General features: G+C 46.6%; 1 long non-coding RNA gene across 9 annotated transcripts in view; it reads right to left on the bottom strand.

Moving 5' to 3' along the window:
- The window catches only part of LOC109456477 (uncharacterized), a 175,397-nt gene extending 156,524 nt beyond the window's left edge, over positions 1 to 18,873 (bottom strand). For 4 of the 9 annotated variants that reach the window (XR_012492729.1, XR_012492730.1, XR_012492728.1 and 1 more), the window contains exons 1-2: positions 18,643 to 18,852; positions 17,921 to 18,057 (exon numbers count right to left, since the gene is read on the bottom strand). This is a non-coding gene — a long non-coding RNA (uncharacterized LOC109456477). Of the gene's footprint in view, positions 1 to 6,091; positions 6,189 to 17,920; positions 18,058 to 18,642 lie in introns of all 9 variants that reach the window. The other 5 variants (XR_012492732.1, XR_002138864.2, XR_012492725.1 and 2 more) reach the window with 5 other exon arrangements.
- Between the last annotated feature and the right edge of the window lie 60 nt (positions 18,874 to 18,933).

Raw genomic sequence — 18,933 nt, 5'->3', positions numbered from 1 at the left:
AGTGATACTAACAAACCGGAGATTTGGACATTACATATAATGGAACGTGTGAACATGTGCAAGATCTGTGTCACTCAGGGAACCAGTATTTTCCAAACGACCAATGTGTGAGGTGAAAAATCATCGTGGATAAAAGAGCTATTCCAAGTGCGAGAGAGACCTGTGGGTTTTTACACACCAGAGTCCAAAAAGCGCACCGATCTGGTTCCAGACCGCACGGTGCCGCTAACCTGTGAGAACCCACTACTTGTCACATCTTGGGGTCGTGTCACAAATGAGCTCACAATTATCTGAAAAGGCGACTAAAATCCCTTTCCAACTACATTATCTGGGGAGGCCTGATATCTTCATCTACTTCAACCCAAACAACAGATTGCACGAGACTGACTATAGAAGCAGATGTCTTATTGAATGAAGCCTCAGACATTTAAAGACATTTGCCAAAATGTAAATATTGCCCTTCATCCTACTAAATGTTTTTTTTGTTTCAGAAAATAGCTGTTTCCATTAAAAGTCGTTTGTGTCAACATGTAATGGTTTTATCCTCATCTTTAAATTAGTTAATATTTTTGTAAAAGTTTAGTTTTCATCTCTATTATGCTAAGTATCGATGCCTGCAACCCACATAAACAGAAAGCTCTTTGGGGCCCTTAAAATCACTTTTTAAAGCGTAAATAGATCCAGAGACCAAAAAGAGGGTAAGATTCCACCTTATACCCACTTTTTTTTTTTTTTTTAAGTTTTATGTGAACAAACTACAAGGTGAATGCTTACTTGTAGTTAGTAATTTCCATCACTGGCCATTATTATTCTGGATGTAAGAAAAATGCCCTCCAAATACCTCCACATTAACTCCAAAGTCAGGTTTTGTACACAAGAGGACTAAAGGAAGAACACTTATAAGAAATACCTCTCTACCCAGCGAGGTGTTTTATAAATGATTCCGAAGTTATCCCATTAGGCAGCAACCCACTAGTGTTCTTGCAGGACCTTGATTTCCAGGCAAGACCGTGCAATCCCGCCTTATATTGTCCCCGCTGGACATAATGGATGCCCCTGTTCATGGGAGAGAACATGGAACATGTTCCCAGCCTGGCCAGGAACTCCTCCTCCTCACCAATTATCAGGAAGTCCCAGAAATCAACACCATCAGACAGTAACTTGGCAGCAGTACAGCTCCAAGGGAAGTGAGGCCTCTGCTTAGCCTTTTTCTGCAGGCCTTGGCACACAAAAAATAAATGGAAAGGCCCCTGGTGCCTGCATGCTGCCAAGGAACGGGGCGACGAGGTTGTCTGTTCCGTTCAAGGCCACCACTCCCTGCCTGCCTCCGAGCTGGGCATTCAACGGGCAGTGCCTGCCTCCTCACTGAGCCCCACTCCACCACCAGTAAGGTCCAGGGCGAAATACACACACCAGGTAGAGGAAGCTACACAGGCCCAGTGCACTTAACCTGTGCTTAGCTATGTCTCAGAATAAGTTCATTAGAGCAGTCACGCATAACCCATTGATTAGGACTGTGGAATGCCAAACCCCGTCTATTTTGCTTCTACCTTCACCATCAGTCCTGGAATAGAAGATGCCCCCTGGCTGTCCAGGGCAGGCTCATGTCCCAAACAGGCGCTTCACAATTCACACCCTTTTTCCAGTCCCCCACTCTTCCAGATACCAGAGCTGTTTCTCCTCGTTCCAGTGTCTCTGCATCTCAATGCTAACAGGTCACCATGTGCCCCACCTTGAAGACCCTAGGCCTCTCCCCTTGGTGGCTGGCTCTCAGAAAGCCTCTGAAGAAGGTCCCACCTGGCCTTCCCAAGCACTCGAACGCGGCCACTAAGGCCTCTAGCGAGTCTGCTCCTCACACGTGTTCAATGGCCTAGCTGCCAACACCCCGGAAGGCCCATCTTCCAGGTCGCTGTTCCGAGGGGTGATTCTCACTCACAGAAGGGAACACAGGCATCCTCATCTTCCTGGACTAACCTCCGTAATGGGAAGCTGGAGGTGGTCCAAGCTGAGAGGGGAGCTGCGCCTCCAGTGACCCACGCACACACTATAGCCCTGGGTCTAAATGTCCTGTGGCCAACTGGCTCCCCCCACGCCCCCACCCCGCCAGGCGTAGGATGGATTCCACGTCCCTAGTCACCCAAGGGTCTGGGCAGATATTTAGCATCACACCGTCTGGGGTGCCCCCCACTTCTGAAACCCGGAGAGCTCAGAGCGGGGCTCCTCGAACAGTCCATCAGTCGGGCCATAGCTGCCATTCGGCAGCATCTTAGTAACATGCCCCAACTGTGCCTTAGGTTCCCCGACCTTCCCTCAACTAAGGTCAACAGCTAATGATTTGGGCTCTGGGTTCTAATGAGCTACAGGGAAGAGAGCTGCTGCCATTTTGTCCTTGGGACAACTTCACTTCGTGTGATCTGGCCTAACGACGCCTTACGCAGAAAAGATAAAAGACAAAAGAAGCCATGTCTGAGTTTTCTTTAACTAGAAAATTACCATAAAGACTATGAAATTAGACCCAGAGAAGGGCAACAAAAAGTACGGAGGGAGTGATGCCAGGAAGGATAACTGCGTGTGTTATTACAGTGATAAAGGATGACATGGGTGTCCATTCCTCAGCTTGGCTTCAGCCAAGTCCTCCCACAAAAATGACCGACAGAATGACACAGAGGGTGTAGGTCTCAGCTCTGCCACTTGCTGTGTGATCGTGGCTAATCGCAGACGGATCTGACAATATGGATAATGCCTGTAACGCTTCACTGGGATAATTAGAGGAGATAATGAATGTGAAAGTACCTATCAGAGTGCCCACAGCATAGTTGCGGCTACGTAAATATGTGTTTCCTTATTCCCTCCTTTTAATCAGTGCATGACACATGCATTCACTTGCCAAGAACGTCCTTTCACAGGCAGAGGCTCCCTAGGACCTGATGACCTACCTGCCTGCAATTAGAGCGGCTCCTCTGCGCCAAGTCCAGCGCTGCCTTCACACCTGTGTGTCTGTCTCCTGCGCCTCCCGGCAGGTTTCCCTTCTGACCCTCTCTTTACAGGACTCCTTTAAAATACACCTGACCTCAGTGACACTTCCTCCCTCACAAGGTGGACTCCACGATTTTTTTCCTTGCTTTTCGACACTGGACACAGAGACACCTGAGTAATGGGACAGAATATGATTTGCCTCGGTGATGGCCTCTACGTGAATCTCCACATACAAGGCGTAAGTTTATCTTATCTAATCTAGCTAGTGAATGTGTAACAAGTACATGCATTAGGAATCATAATAACTGGGTGGGTAGAACACTGGACTTGCGTTCAAAAGTCCTAAGTTCAAATTCTTAACCTGACACTACACAGCTGTGTGACTCTCAGCCTCATTTTATTCATCAGCCTGTTTACTCATCTATGAAAAGGAGATAACAAGGCCTCCTATCAGTCACACAGACGCTCACTCTCGCCCTCAAAACGTGGGGTGTTAAATGCTTCAGTACTCTTTCTCCCCTCAGGAAGGAGGGAACACTGATGGGGGGACTGGGAAAGAAATCTTTCCAGACACCACGAGGACGCTTCGAGAGTCAATGCACTGGTAAGTACGACAGAACGTAAGCAAATGGACTCTGGCCTGCAGAAGCTGCCCTTCCCTGGCCCTTCCCTTTGGCTGATGCTATTGGATCATCTTCCTCAAGGGACCAGCCTTTCCCAACTGGGCCAGGGGCTTCCTCTGCTCCACGGGCAAGCAGGAGCTGGATGGGGACAGGGGTGTGAGAATAAGCACAGATGGCTTACGTCACATGAGCTTGAATGACTCTCATTTATTAAACTTGCTTCCTCCTTCCATTGCTGGGAGCAATTAAGACCCAAAGGGACAAAATCCACATTCGGGCCTAGGAGCAAAAGGAACAGAAACTGGGAAGTTCAAACCACCCTTGGGCAGAGGCAAAAGAAATGCCTGAAGATCATACGGGGCCCAGGCTGGCTAACTAAAGGAAGGAAAAAGAGAGCAGCCCTGGGTGACCTTGACAGAAATAAAATGCGGACTTACCATTTTAATCATTTTTCAGTGTTAAAAACATATTCACATTACTGTGAAAAGATCTCCAGAACTTTTTCATCTTGCAAAGCCGAGTCACTAAACTCACTGACCAAGTCCCTTTCCCCCCTGGGAGCCCCTAGTAACCATCATTCTACTTTCTGTTGCTACGAATTTGACTAAGTATCTCAGATTCTGGCTATCTTTACACGTGGGTCACAACACACAATGTGTATTGTTTGGCACGGCAAAGTAAGCACACGCAGGGGAGAGACTGTGGTGCAAGTTCACCCAAGAGCATCTCACTCCTACAGCCGAAGAGTAACACAGGCAGAACAAAAGTCCTGAAACTGGGTAAGACCTGGCGATCAGAATTCAAGCTTAGCGTGGACAGAAATTCATCACTATCCCACTCTCAAAAAGAGCCAGTGAATCATTCAACAAACATGCAGAACCTTCAGCGTTTGGGCTTGAGTCGTAGGCCTGGCACTGGTTGGCAATTAGTGTTCCTTCTGGAAATATATGCTATTAGAGACTAGTATCAACGTTGGCCAGCAGTCTCAGCAAACACTCACGTCCAGGTACTCTAGGCGGGAACGTGCACAGGACTGGACCAGAAACGCACGAACACCTGGTTGTCAGCTAGGCCTGTGAGACCAATTCCCGCTGCAGCAGGCCCTAAGGTCAGCGAGATCACACGGAGAACGCCTTTTCCCTGGATGAGTGATAACTTTGAGCTTGAGACCAAAGCCGGCACTGGCACGAACAGGAATTCCTACAATACCAGACCTGTATCCCAGGTTTTATCACCCATAATGAAGAAGGGTTGCTGAGGGTACCCAAGTCAGCACAGGAGAAAATGGGGCCAGCGAGAGACGGAGGAGAGAATTTGCTGCTACGCCGAGGCACACCTGCCCAGACTGCCACGCAGGGCAGCCCCTGCAAATCACACCCTGTCTGTCTGGAAGCGGCCCCGCTCTTAGCACTCCAGCCAGGGAGAGTTAGGAAACAGAAAAGCTACCATACGTGCCCATTGGCTGTACCTTCTAACTGGGCGCAGTAACTAGATTCACGAGCATGGACGCCACTGAAATACCCTCTTCGTCACCAAGTCAATTCTTGTGCAGTGGGGAAGTGAACTCAGGGGACGGAGAAGACTGGAAGCAAAGAAGCCAACCTTTGGCGGCGGGGGGAAAGGCGAGACGCCGCACGCCCCAGCGAGCCCAGCAGCCATCGAGAGAGGGTCCCTCTTTCTCTTGCTTCCTAGCTACGCACGGAAATAATGTAAAGGTTTATTAGGTATGTGAACCAGAGACCCAGACTGCATGTTCAACTAGAGTATTCTGGATTTCAGCAATGACAAAATAAAGACAAACAAATACCTGTCTGATATTAGACAGCTGAAGAGGAGAAAGAAATCATGAAAAAATGATCACATATCCAAAGGCTCAAAAGAAAACAAAGGAAAAAAGCTTGTGCTGGAAACATGATGGCTCTCAGCGTCAAGCCTGCACAGAGACTGATAGGAATCCATAATCCCCAGGTCAGAAGACTTTCAGGACCTCATATTTAAGGAGATGGCTGTTGTGCGGGCTTTAGGAAAAAACACCAGCAACTTATGGAGTAAGAAACTCAGCTGGACAAAGTTTGAGAGCTCACTGGAGAGGGGCTCACTGGAAAAGGCAGGATGGCAACAGTGCCCAAACAGGTCTCCGGCCCAGGCGGCCTCCCGGCCAGCACAGGAAAGGGGGCAGGCAGAGTGAGCTGTGATAACGACGGCTCTCGTGAGAAGAAAATCTAACTTGCTGAGGAACAAAGAGGAACTCCGGGTGGGACAAAGTCGTTTCTGCTGTTGTTAGAGTTAAGGAAGGTTGTCCCAGGTCTAGGGAACTCAAAAGCCAGAAAGAAGGAGGGCTTTAAGGAAAACCATGAGGTAGGCAGATTTCCTTCTGCACTGAGGCCCAAAAGGCACAGGCTTAGAAAGTACTCCAGAGACGGCTTCCGTTTAGAAATGCCTGAGGGGGATTCTCCATGTAGGAAAAATGGTGAAACAAGGGGAAAACTTACCACAGTGCCAGGAGTCAAAACCCCCAAGACATTCCAGAAGAAGAGGCAGAAGCAGGGCCCACAGTGGCTGAAGGGCTACAGAAGTCTGAGGATCCTGCTGGGTTGGAGAAATGCAGAGAGAAAAGGAGGAGGTTTGTATCGTGGAGAACTCAGGACCACAACGTTTTCTGAAGAACTGGCTTGGCTATTACAAATGCAGGGTTCTGGCTCAGAAGACAGGGCAGACCCACTTAGGTTTTGGGATTTATACAAATATATGGGATTCCAGTCACACAGAGCCAAAGAGGGCGTGAGAACACCTGAGGGACCCTGGAAGGAAAACGCAGGCAGTCCGCACGACGTCGCTCCAGGACCCCGTCACCACTGGCCTCCTGACAGGAACGTTTCCCAACTGAGCTTCAGGTTCACAGGAATTAACACTGGATAAGTGACTCGGGTTGGCTGGAACAGGAGCTAAATTACTACTGTTTTTCTCACTTATTCTTCAGTCGAGAGAAGTGTGAAGGAGCAGAGACTGGGGGCAGGGTCAGACCCGGCTTCACCACATACTAACAGTGTAACCTTCACCGAAGAGGTTAGGAATGGGGTTCATGGAAATAATAAAGGCACCTGACCTCGGAGGATAACCTGAGAAGGCAGCGTAAGGATTAAATAAGTTACTGCAGGAGAAGTACTTAAAACAGTACCCGGAAACTCTAAGGGGTCAGCAAAGATTAGCTGTCGCTGTTTTATTTCTTCCGTTTATTATCGCCCCCATTATATTCGATAATTGCAAAGAGTAGTTTGGGGATAGATTTCAAGTTTTAGGTACGGGGAATATCACTTTTCCTTAGGAAGTTTGATAACTTATTAAGGGACTGAGGTATCAAGACGCTGCCATGTTGACATTTGGGTGGGACAGTCAGTCATTCTAAATTTTGGCATCTGGGGATGGTATTAAATTACTATATGTTCATACAGCTCCCAGGACCTTGAGGGAAAGGAAACATGTGAATGACATGAGGTTAGAATCGCCCTTTACTAACGGCTCTCTGAAGTCGCTAGTCATTTTCAGCAGAAATCACTGACACGAAAACAGAACCCTACAGGTTACCGAGTGACCACGCAATGTCAGAGGCTAAATAAAGCAGGAAGACCATGGAAACGTGAAAATGCTGTCAATATATTTAGAGATTTGAGCTTCTCTATGGGAACAAAGGGTTGACTTAGAATGAAGGCTATTAGCAGGCTACACTTTAAAGGGCAGGAACACATTCAGAGGAATTGCAAATGGATTGGATATGGGGCCCGGTTGTTCTGTTTCCTCCTTACCGAACGCCACAGGCCAGTCACGGTGCCTGCGAGCCTGCAAACCCTATAATGGGAATTACCACGTGACCACTGCATCTCCCCTCACTATAGCTTAGGAGACCAAGTGCAGACACCTGACCCGAGAGCTGAACAGTGACCTCTGATGCGGCTTGGAACATAATGAAAGCAATAACGAGGTCCAATTCCCAGCACTGGGAATGAGGCGGTTAGCTGTGAGAGGTGACACTGAAAGGTTACGATGTGAAAGGAGCTGGAGAGGTCACAGGGACCACAGCCAACCCAAGTCATGAGGACGCAGAATCTGCAAAGTGGAGAAAAGACAGAGAGATGCCTTGAGACCCCACCGTCCATGGGCAAGACTGCTCCTCTCTGAGCTGCCTCAGCTCTGACAGTGCTCTGGTCCCTCAGCAGATCCTGTGTCGTAAAATGGTCTAAATCAGTCTCTCTCCTCCTTACAACAAAAAGCACTAACTAGAAGTGACTTCAGCTCTGCTGAGGATGGAGTTTCCCCAGGAGGCAGCTTGGTGCCTCCAACCAATAGATTCCTGGCGAGTCCAGCCCGGCAGACATGCCTGGACCTCCCAGCAGAGCAGGATGTCTCATCCCTTAGGCACCTCAGCACCGTCCCTGGGGCCTAAGAGCATCTCAAGAGCTGATGAAAATGTTTGAGACCTGAAAGAAGACATTTACTGGATGCGAAATATGAAAAAAAACGTAAAATCAAAGTTAATAAATGTTTGTCTACAACTAGTCCAATGAAGCTTAGGTCACAGTTTTGTACAAGTTACTTTTATGCGGGAGGTGGGTGCATTTTTAGTGTTTGCCAGATGACATCGTAAAGGCCACCAGGGATAAGAGCGCTAAGACCTTCCAAAGTCTGCAAACCAGTCCCGCACAGTGGGCATGTCTGGGCTTAAGCCGGGGGGACCTGCCCCCCACCCTTGTGTAAGTTTACGCCTTAAATGTTACATCTCACCACTCACAACTGAGCAGTCTGAAGTTAGAAACCAACCCCTACCTCCCAAATTTAAATATATCATTTTAATAGTTCTGATACCAAGAGTCTATTTTTTTCTTAATGAAATATTTTAAATATTAGCCACCCTATTCATTTCACCAAAAAGAAAAGTTATTCATGATTGCAAATGTCCTGTACATTAAAAGGAATTAACAAGTTTTGACATTTGTCAGAATATTAAATCAAATATTGGTCACATTTACTCTTTCCTTGTGCAAGAGCCCCTCAAATGTCATAAACAGACCTAAACATTCTCTACCATTTTCTCAGATTCTCAATCGGAGAAAAATAGGAGGTGGCACAGAAGTTAAAATTTAAATCTTGTATCTGAGATGATGGTGTTAAATAATGAAAAAGTAAATATAATTATTTCTGTAATTGCTTTGATTACGGCTCATTGTTGATGCGCAGACACGCTCTCCATGTGTTCTCCGGAGCGTCTCCTGACCTGTGTAGCTATGACGAATTCACTCGTTTCTCATTGCTGAGCTTCCCACAAACATCTACACCTGTTTCTACCTCGCATAGACACCCACTACCTCCTCCACACCCCAAAGAGGTCCCCTCCCTACAGCACTTCGGCAAAACCACTCAAAGCCATGACCTTGTCAAATCTCAAGGCCCTTCTACAGGTTCACTCTGACCTCTAGGTTACACCTCTCCTTGGCCTCCAACCCCTACATGCTCTCACCTCTCCTCCGGCCCCTCCGGTCACCAATCATGTCTTTTATTCCTACTTCCGAAACCAGTGTCCTCTAAAGGTGTCCTGACTCCATTTTTGAGCTCAACCACCTGCCTGGCTTGAATAAGGGCCATTTCCATGATGGTAATTCCACACTCTCTTATAACCAGTTTTGTTTTCTTACCTGTATGTCCAACTTCCTACAGGAATATGTCCCTATCAGCCCACGAAAAACTGAAAATCACTAACTGGCCACATTCCAAGTCCCTAAAAAAGCGAAGTCTTCCCTCAACAAGTATCCCAGGCTAGGACCTTGAAAGCCAACTCTCCTCCTCCACCAACCCCACACATCTTTCAACTTTGTTTTCTCTCCGCTTGTTTTGCCCGTCGTCATTTAAACGCAATGCAAAGTCTCTTCAATCTTAAGGGAAACCAACAGTTAATCCTATGCCTTCTCCAGCTGTCACACACTTCCCCCCACCATACACCCCATCTAGGCTTCATTTCAGGTTTCCCCCGGTTTACTTCCCATGCATTCCTCAGCCCACCACCACACCACTGCAGCTCCTCCAGGCCAAAGCCAAGGGCAGTTGTCCCTCTTGACCTTACCAGACACCATCCACCACACTGCTTTGGCTCCCTGCTGACTCCACTGCTCTGCGTTCTGCTCTTGCCACATAAAACCTCATTCTCAGTCTGCGTGAGGAGCTCCTGCGCCCCCATGAATACGAGTTAGTGCTCCTATGGGCCCCATCCTGGTTCTCGTCTGCTCCCGAATGGCACCCACCCAGTCTCAAGCATCCAGTCCACTGCTTCTCGACTCTGGCTGTTCAAGAAAACCTTTCATGAACCTTTCATGTTTTCACTGTTCGTAATGCCTCCAGAGGGCACTCTAACACTGGCTCAGAAACCCTAATGGACACTGACACCAAGGTATTGGACCTTGAAAAGAATTTCACTATGGATTACTACCTGTAACTGGCAGGCAAGCAGCACGAAGATTTGTACAATGTTTCTGCAGGTTCCCTGATTCTAGCAGTGAGTCTAGGGGCCGACAGCTCCCAATCCTATCCTAATATGGAGAAGCAGTAAGAAGTCGCTGACTAGTGGGTGAGAAACCTGACTTGCTTGCTAGCCGATGCCAAGTACTCTGAATCAGGGAAAGTCTTAAATCCTATGAAGGTTAATCCCACAGGTTTGAACCGTGCATCTAAAACTTTTGAAAGTCAGAGGGACATTAACGAGGTGTACGGTACAGAAGAAAAGGGGTCCAGATCACCTTTACGAATGGTTCTACCATTTACCCAGGAGGCCGACTTTAGAATCTTTGGGACAGAGGTTTGCTCCGACTACAAGGGCTTCTTCACAAGCCCTGTCACAACACCATGGAAGGCAATGCACAGTAAGATGTGGAAAGAAGCTATGATTATTTTATGAACTTGCAGGGGTATGAAAAATGAATGAGCTCTAGAATAACTTGACTGAATTTCTTGTATCAGGTGACACAAGAGACACTGCATATTCCACAGTTAGAATAAAGGTATAGAAATGCTTTAGTGTTAGAAAGCAATATAAATTACTGCTTTTTTAATATTAAACTTTGAGTGCTTCTGAGGCAACGCCAAAGTTAAATTTTACTTTTTAAAAATCTCTTTTTCCAACCTTCTTCCAGATACAGATGAGCATCTACCACAGCCACTGGTTATCCATCTTGTGATTCTTCCCCATGGACTAGCTGTGGTAATACTTTAAAACTAGGCTAAAATTGTAACTTTACTAACAACTGCCATCCCAATAAACTTTAGTCAAAAAAAAAACACACCTAGGCTAAATGACTTCCGTTTGCCCAACTCCTTATTCGCTTTATCCCATCTCTGAACCATTTTAAACGACTGGTCCTGCCCATCAGCGGATTTCCCCCTCAGGCGCCAGGATCCCACTCTCCCGGGTGCCCTCACCTCGGCCCACCAGGCTTGGGACCTACAACAGTGAACCTAATGGTGCTGAATGTGGAATCGAAGCTGAGCCAATCACATTCTCTTCCCTGAGAGTTTACACTGGGAAGTGAAAAGACTGTCTACAAAGTGAGCTGGCAGGGGTCACAGACTCAGCAGAGACAAAGGCAGAGAGAGCAGCTGCACTGCCTCCTGCCAACGTCCCAGACTCTCTGCGCCCCAGCCAAGAAACGACCTTGGATGCCGTGGTAACTCGCAGAAATCTCCCTTCACTGCCGCCATTTCAAATGGGTTTTATCAAGCAGATGTTCTCTGATTAAGGCATCTTCCTTCCTCTCTAATGAATTCTTTTGCAGGCACGTTCACTCCTACCTTTCCCTTTGATGTACCCAGGCCTGTGCTTTGAGCTTCTTCTCAATCTGCTCAACATTCCTCGCCCACTCCCATGGCTGACACCAGCCATGTCCAAAGGACAATGAAAATGATTCTCAAATCTCTGTCTATGCTTCTGCTACAGACTGAGGGTCTGTGACCTACCCCTCCAATTCATATATTGAAACCTAATCCCCAATGTGACGGTATTTGGAGGTGGGGCCTTTGGGAGGCGCTCAGGTCTTGAGGGCAGATCCCTCATGATGGGATTGGTACCCTTATGAAAGGGACCCTGGAGCGCTCCCCCACCCCTTCCAGCATCTCAGGACTCAGCAAGAAGACAGCGATCTATGAAGCAGGAAGTGAGACCTCACCAAACACTGATCTGCTGGAACACTGACATTGGACTTCCCAGCCTCCAGAACTATGAGAAATTGTTGAAGCCGCCCGGTCTGTGGTGGTTTGGTACAGCAGCGTGAGTGAACTAATAAGACAAATTCTAATGGCCAGGTGGACACTTCCAGATGGATGCTGAGCCAGGGCGCCACCCTGCCTGTGTCTGGGCCTGCCTCCATGTGGGCCTGCCTCCGGGTGGGCCTGCCTCTATTTGGAAGGGACCAGTTTGGCAACATCAACGGAAATCACGCCCATTAGAAAAGAGTACTGACAACGGGATGACTACCAACAGGACCGCTTACACTCTTCAGACAAACCTCCAGCACCTGTTCAGGGAGGCAGAGTTCAGCCCAATGAACCCCAAGGACAACCACAATGTTACCCCCAAGTGAGAGTCACGTGTTCTCAAATAACTCCACATGGAAGATACTGACGGTCCACATAGTCCCCAATCTTAAACAACATGGACACACTGATTTCAGTAATGGATTTGTGCACAGCAGCCAGTCGCCCACATAGCAAAGCACGTATCTGCAGTATAAAATCATTCTTTACAAAGTCTCTTCAGGAAGAACCTACATGTCCTACAAACCCTTTATTTTACACTCAGTGTATCCAAATCTCAACCTGTCGTCTCCTCACGAAAGCCTCTATTCCCAACCATAGTCAGTGGGGCTGCTCATCCCTCCGGAGCCCAAGCCAGAAACTGGTTATGATCCACCCACCCCTTCTCACCACGTCCCCCGTGAATCTATGTACCCACGCGCCACATATACTGTCTCAGCGGTAATTCAGGCCACCGTCACCTCCCCCTGGAATACTACTCGTCTTGCATCCCTCTAACCCATTATCCACTCTGATGTCCTCTTTCTAAAATGCAAAACGGGTTATTACCCTGCTTTAAGTTATTCAATGGGTCCCATTAACTTTCAGGTAATTTCCAAATGTACGCATATGGCTTTTAAACTCTGGACAATGTTTACTCCTATTTACCTCTCTTGGTTCTTCTCTCACCACTGCCCACTCCAATTCTAGTTCCAGCCAAACCAAACTTCTCCAAACTCCCCAGGTCTCACCTGCTCCTAGGCCTCCACCACTACCTTCTCCTCCTCCCCTCAAACTCCTTTTACCTCCAGGCCATCACACTGGCTGTCCCCCATTACCTTCAGGCCTCACCTTAGACATCGCTTTGTCTAGGAAGGCTCCCTGGCTTCCACCCTTACCTTCAAGAGTGGACTATGTACGATGTCTTTATGTGCTCCAACACCTCCCCTCTATCACACACACTTGGCCTTGTCCACTAAACTGCATGCTACTAAAATCCACAGTAACACCTGCAGGTCCCCAGTAACACCTGGTAAGTGAGTGAGGCCCCCGCCCTTCATGTACCACTTCGACCTCACCTACACAGCACGTCCCGAGGTACCCTGAGCTCCATCCACTCTGCCCAAACTCTCGCAGGCCCAGCACAATAACCACACTCTCCATGCTGCTGCCCTTTGCCCCGCTGGCTACCTCCTACTCGTCCTGAAAGACTCAGTTACATCCAACTTGCTCTATGACTGGATCTGTTAGAAACACAGAGTGTTAACAAGAGTCAAACTAGGAAATCCCATGGCCCATGTTTAAGTTTCTACATTTATTCTACAAGTATAAAATCAGAAATGAGACTTTTATTCCACATATTGCTAGGAAGCAATATTTCTCCAAATATTGGAAGCAATAAAATTCATTCAAACTTATTCCAATTGCGTCATTCAAAACAAGTTTAGATATGTTTTTAGAGTACATTTTAGAGCATGCTTTAACACGACAGATAGGGCAAATCTATTTTAAAAAGTGCCTATACCAGGCAGCCGGGTGGCTCAGTGGCTCAGGTGGTTGGAGCGCTGTGCTCCTAATGCCGAGGTCGCTGGTTCGATTCTCACATGGGCCAGTGAGCTGCACCCTCTACAGCTAAGATTGTGAACAACGGCTCTCCGGTGAGCAGCAGAGGTTGATGTGACCTGCCACCAGCTGCCCTGTGCTATGGTCAGCAGCTGGCAGCCGGCGAGAGCTGCCGTGAGCTTCTGCAAGTGGGGAGCGCAAGGCTCATAATACCAGCGTGGGCCAGGGAGCTGCGTCCTCCACAACTAGACTGAGAACAGCTTGAATCAGAATTGTGACGAGGAGGCGGGGGCAGAGGCGGGGGTGGGGTGTACATACCTATTAACTGTGCAGCTAACTTATGTCCCAGATATAATGTACTTTTAAAAACTAAATGTCCTATTATAAAGGTAATACATATAATCTTGGAAAATACAAAAAAGTAAATTTTTAAAATCATCCAACATCCTACTTCCCAAAGTACGTAATTTTTAAAATATTCATCTAATTTCTTCTAGACATTTTTCCATCACAGGTTTTGTGGATGGTTAGGATTTTTGTTTAAGAATTTTAATCATATCACGTATGTAATTTTGTGCCGATTTTCTCCCACTTAACACCACCATAAACATTTTAATACATTTTCTTCATTAACATTTTAATGGTTATATATCACCCAGTGGATGAATCCTAACAACCATTCTGCAAATGCACCCCTAAAGATAATTCTACCATATAGATCTTTGGTATGTAAAAGTTCTTTCTGTATTTAAAAATGCTCCTTTGATGGTTCCTAGATTTTTCTGATTTGTATGCATTCTTGACATATTGAAGATATTAACTCTTCATTTATGTTGGTCACAAATCTTTTCTTACTTTGTGGTTTGGCTTTCAATCCTCGGGGTTTGTTCCCTTTCTTCTTAAGGAAGTTTTAAATTTTTATGCAGTCTAATACGGATTTTAACTAATAACAGACCTGAGTGCCCCATAGGTGCTAGGACTTAACGTCTCTTGCCCTCACAACACCTGCATGGTGGGTATATTTTCCTCACTTAAAAAAGACTCCAGTTTAGGGCTGTACGATTGCAAAGTCCGTGCTTTGTTCACCTCAGCATAAAGAACTCTTTTTTCCGGATGTTTAATATTTACTTTCATATTTTCTTAATGGTTTGGGGGGGGCATTCTTGATGATTATCATTTATTACATTCCCAGTTTATTTTTGGGGTGCAGAATAGGTTCCAGTGACCTGTGGTATAGATACTCTAAAGCCAGTACATCGTTTTAAATGAATGTGCCTCTGTTTAATGTCCTACCTCATTACTCATAATTATTCTGTCCAGTTCACCCCAAAATGGGCATCTCTATAATGTTTAAACATCACATCTAGAAATACGGCCTGTCTTTCCATTTAGGACAGTCTTTCCAATCTTTCCAGAGAGTTTATGGTCTCCTTCATGTAGATTAACACTTGTCTTGATAAGGCTGTACCTAAATGTTTTGTTTTTTGTTGCATTGTAATCAGAGCCTGTTTTTTTTTTTTTTCCATTTTAGTTTCTGCCAGGTTATTTTTGGTATTCATAAGGCTACGGATTTTACACATGCATTATGTATCCAGTCACTTCCTCATTTTTGTCTGTTTTTGTTCTCATTTTTGTAGCCAATAGTATCTACAAACATTTCCCCTTTTTTCATTTTAGATCCTTACCTCATGAATTACTTCACGTATTACTGTTTTAACAAAGCTAATAAAAACCATGTTAAATAATATCTCAATTTTTAATTTGACTCATACTTTTCTGTTAAGTTATAGTGCAATTAGTTTAACATTTATGTGTACTTTTTGCATTAAAAAAGCGGTTTTAGTCCCACTTTTTAAAAAGAAATGAGAATTTTTTTCTTTTAATCAAATATTTACTTTGACCTTAGTTTAGTTGGTAGTTTGAATTTCAATGTAAACCCCAAGGGAAAGACCACCTTTCTTCTAGGTAGACCTCTGAAGTGGCCTAGTCTCCCCCACTTCCACTCTCCACCCCCACAACACCCCCACATTCTGCATGTAGCAGCTGGAGTGGTTGTTTAAAAATGTAAATCTGATTATGTCATTTCCCTGCTTAAAACCCAACCCTTGTAATGGTTTCTCATTTCACTCAGGGTAAAATAAAAACATCCTCAACCTGCCCTACAAGACCCTACATGATTTGGCCCCCTGCCTAGCCACACTTACCCTTCACCCACCATAATCTAGCTACAAGTCATTCTTTCAGTTCCTGGAATGGGCAAAACATTTTCCCCCTTCAGGACGTTCCCACATGCTGTTCCCCTGCCTGGAAAATTATCCCCCGCTTCATTCTACACTAATGCCGACTTACTCTTCAGATCTCAGCTCAAATCTTATTTTTGCAAAAAAGTCTTTCCTGGGCACTCTCTTCATAATCTAAAATTTAGTCATCTTTTGATAATCTCTCATAACTGGTGCTACTTAGCTTCATATCCGATACCAATTTGTGATTATCCCTGTGTGTGACTGTGTTTAATTTCTGATACCCTCCATCCCATAGATTATAAACTCCAAAAGAACAGGGACAAGTTGATTTTGCTGGCCACACTACAAGCATTCATATACATATTTGAAAGAAAGAAAAATACCTACAAAGCCCCTAACTGTATCTCTTATATCTTAAAATTATATCTATTACATCGTTCAATCAATATTTAAATTGCTAAACTCTTTTTGATACTGTGTGCAAATTCTGTAAGGATTCATTTTACCTGAAGAACATACGAGCTAAAATGACTCTGCTGCTGCCATAGGAAAACACACATACAACCTTACATCACTAGGAAATAAGTTTTGTTTGAATATTATGAGTTTTGTTTTATAGTGTCCAATTTGCTGATACTTTATTCATAGTCAACTAATTTATGTGCCTTATTTTCTAAGGCATGTAAAGCACTAGAAAAAAATGTGCTTTATGAAATAGTCTTTAAGAAGTCTAATGTATTAACAGTACTTGATAAAAATTATTTATAACAAAATCACGAATTAAAAAGCATTCAGAGTGGTTAGCTATAGTATTCTGTAATACACACATCTGGTCAAAAAAGAAAATATAAATTATACTGCAAATAAAAAATCCTTTTGGATCATAAAGGCTAAGAAAACCAACATTTATACACCACTTTACAAAGCACATACTTCGTATCATTGAACTCTGTGGAGTAAATAGAGCAGGTATTATCACCATTTATAGAAAAGAAAACTGAGGCTTTGAGTGATTAAGTGTCCTCACCAAGGTCACAGGACTTGGAGATAGTAGTCATAATGACAGTGGGGGAGGGGCGAGGCGGGGGCTCCTGCATTAAGAACCTACATCATAAATGCCTGGTCTCTGTGCTACCGTCACTAAAATTTCATTTCACCAAAGAACCACCACCAAAAAAGCTGTTTTAAAGTTAAAATTGCCACCAATCCGGGAAATGGCTAAATAACCTATGTCTACCCAAACTATGGAACATAAGGCAGCAGTTCTTCAAAATGAGTTAACGCATTATATGCTAAAATTGAAAGATTACATTAGTACTTGTTAAAACAAAGATAATGCAAGTCCACGCACACCAAACATAATAGTTGTTACCTCTGGAGACAGGGGTTGGTAGTCAAAGACTTTAACCATCTCTGTGATATTTTAATTTTTGTATTACTTTACTAATTTTAATTTAAAATTTTTAAACTAACCTGTGGGTTGAACCAGATCATTTTTCTACTCTAAAAAGGTATGTATCTGTAAAATAGGGCCGCCCCTCAAAATAAACAAAAACTGTTCGATCCCGTTAAAACAATAAACTGTCACAAAACGTTCCTTTAAAAAAGCAATAGCTTAGAATTTTTTCTTTCTAGCATCTAGTCTTCTTTGTTGCAATGAAGACAACCAATAAGCAAACTATCAACCAGAAGAGTACAGAGCAGGCTCCTCCTAGACAGATTTAGTTGTTAAGAGTTCGGAAAGGAGTGTTTCACAAAGGAGCTGAGTTTTGAGGGAAATAAGAGGTGACTTGGCAGAGATGCGGGAAGATTAATCCAGATGGGAAAATGTCTGGGAGGTGGACATATTGAGTTAATCAGAAGCAGCGGACAGGAAGAAAACTGAAGTCAAGTCCTGAAAGAGGAGAGGATTCCTTTGGATGTGGGAGTTGAGAGGGAGCTCGACTGCGCTGCCATCCAGTTTACCTGGGTGAGAATCCGGCCCTTGTTGTGGTCAAACAATGGAGGCGTCCAGCGGCAGCGGCGTTCCGCGCTGGGTGCACGAAGGGCTCCTCATCACCTGAGTAGGATGCTCGGAGGGCTCTGCTGGGACGCGAGGCGCTCTAAAAAACACAACATCACACCATGCAGCGAGGCTTCGCCGCCGCACCACCCGGCTCCCCGCTCCCACGGCGCGGCCATTACCGCCTCTCCCGGGACCCGCCTGGAAAGGCTCCAAGGCGCGGCTTCACGGCTCCTAAAGCTGATTTGCTCCCCCTTCCCTCAGCTACAACAATGGAGCGCGGCTCGGGAGTCCGGCTCCCGCGGGGCCTCGCCCGGCCTCGCCCCTGCCGCTGCCCAGTCTGCGCCGCGCGCCCGGCCGCCATCTGTGAACCCCGCTCCCAGCTCCCCGCTCCCGGCACTGCGGGCCAACGCCGGCTCGCGGAGGCCCGAGGCCAGGCTGCCCTCCGCGGGGCCTGCCCAGTAGCCGCCAGGCCGCCCGGCCGCGCGGAGCTGCTCTGACCTTCCCCACAGATGCCCAGGGGCCGGCCCCGGCTCGAGGCCCATCCTAAGTGATGGGTTGTTTTTCTTTTCTTTAATCCACTCATCCTCCTTCCCACCCCGAGCCCGCTCCCCTTCCCCCCGCGTCCCCGCCTCGGTCCAGAAAAGAAATAAAGAGACTGCAGCCGGGCCGCCGCAGAACTCACTCCAAGTGAGGGGTTGAAGCGCCCCAGGCCGCGGGCTCCACGCACCCACCCTCCCACTCTCTCCTCAAGGGACACCTCACAGGTGCGCCTCCGAGCCGCGCGCGCGCGCTCCGCACACCCAGACGCCTCCGGGGGACAGCGCGCGTGCGCACGCACGAGGCCGGCGAGCCCCGGGGGAGCCGGGGCCGCACGCATGCGCGCCGCTAGGCCCTCGCCCCTGCCCCCCGCCTCTGCCCCCGCCCCTCGGCCGCCCGCGCGCGCCCTCCCCCCAATCCCGGGCTGGTCTCGGGC

The sequence above is a fragment of the Rhinolophus sinicus genome, linkage group LG16, assembly GCF_036562045.2.
Source record: "Rhinolophus sinicus isolate RSC01 linkage group LG16, ASM3656204v1, whole genome shotgun sequence".
Lineage (NCBI taxonomy): Eukaryota > Metazoa > Chordata > Mammalia > Chiroptera > Rhinolophidae > Rhinolophus > Rhinolophus sinicus.
Note: the sequence above shows the minus strand (reverse complement) of the source record. Positions and strands in the feature narration are given on the sequence as shown.